Below are 1,683 nucleotides of genomic sequence, written 5' to 3' on the forward strand. Positions count from 1 at the left end.
CAGGTAATGCCTCCAGTGCCGCACCGCCTCAACGATAGCCTGGGCCTCCTTTTCAACAGAGGAATGTCGGATTTCAGAGGCATGGAGTGTGCGGGAAAAGAATGCCACGGGTCTGCCGGCCTGGTTTAGAGTGCCTGGCAGTGTCTCATCTACTGCGTGCATCCCGGCTTTGGCTATGTCTGAGCGAATACGGGCGAAGGCCTGTTGTGCCTCGGCCGTGAGGGGAAATTGAGTGGACTGTATAGGTGGGCGGGCCTTGTCCGCGTAGTTTGGGGCCCACTGGGCGTAGTAGGAGAAGAACCCAAGGCAGCGTTTGATAACCTTGGGGCAGTGGGGGAGGGGAAGCTCCATGAGGGGGCGCATGCGGTCGGGGTCGGGTCCCAGGAGTCCGTTTTGGACTACGTAGCCGAGGATAGCTAGGCAGTTGGTGCTGAACACGCACTTCTCCTTGTTGTAGGTGAGGTTGAGGAGAGCCGCGGTGTGGAGAAATTTGGCACAGTTGGCGTCGTGGTCCTGCTGGTCATGGCCGCAGATGGTGACATTATCTAAGTACGGAAACGTGGCCCGCAATCTGTACCGGTCAACCATTCGGTCCATTTCTCTTTGCAATACCGAGACCCCGTTAGTGATGCCTGAAGGAAACCCTAAGAAATTGATAGAGGCGGCCGTCCGCTGCGAAGGCAGTGTAGGGACGGTCTGATTGGGGAGCTGGTGGGAGGCGGATTTCAAGTCAATTGTTGAGAAGACCCGGTACTGTGCAATCAGATATGCGAGGGAGGGGGTACGCGTGCAGCTGCGTGTCCAACTGCTGTAGACAACGACCATCCTGTGTTTGTCCCCAGTTTTAACCACCACCACCTGGGCTCTCCAGGGGCTGTTGCTGGCCTCGATAATACCCTCCCGAAGCAGCCGCTGGACCTCGGACCTGATGAAGGTCTTGTCCTGGGCGCTGTACCGTCTGCTCCTGGTGGCGACGGGCTTGCAATCCACAGTTAGATTGGCAAAGAGGGAGGGAGGGTCAACCTTGAGGGTCGTGAGGCCGCAAACGGTGAGTGGGGGTTGGGGTCCGCCAAATTTGAGGGTGAGACTCTGGAGGTTACATTGAAAATCCAGACCCAGTAATAGTGCAGCACAGAGGTTGGGGAGGACATAGAGGTGGAAACCGCTGAATTCTACACCTTGGACAGTGAGATTGACCACACAGAAACCTCAGATCGGGACAGAGTGGGATCCGGAGGCCAGGGAGATCCGTTGGTTGGCGGGGTGGACCGCGAGGGAGCAGCACCTTACCGTGTCCGGGTGGATGAAGCTTTCGGTGCTCCCGGAGTCCAGTAGGCAGGAGGTCGCGTGGCCGTTGATTAGCACTGTTGTCGAAGCGGTGGCCACGTTGTGAGGACGGGACTGGTCCAGCGTCATGGAGGCGAGTAGCGGGTGGTCGTCCGAGGAGTCAGAGTCAGATGGGGAGCGACAGCGACCCGGGTCCAGCGTTCCAGTCCCGAGGGGGAGACAAAATGGCGGCGATGGCGACGACCGGAGGACCTGTGGGGGAAAAGATGGCAGCGCCCACGCAGCGCACGTTGTAGGGGCGGGGCAAGATGGCGGTGATGGAACCATCAATTCACCAGACACGTGTTTACGATGTGAATCTAGGATTTAATCAACTTACTTCAGAGCCAGCCTGCT

The sequence above is a fragment of the Scyliorhinus canicula genome, chromosome 20 (assembly GCF_902713615.1).
Source record: "Scyliorhinus canicula chromosome 20, sScyCan1.1, whole genome shotgun sequence".
Classification (NCBI taxonomy): domain Eukaryota; kingdom Metazoa; phylum Chordata; class Chondrichthyes; order Carcharhiniformes; family Scyliorhinidae; genus Scyliorhinus; species Scyliorhinus canicula.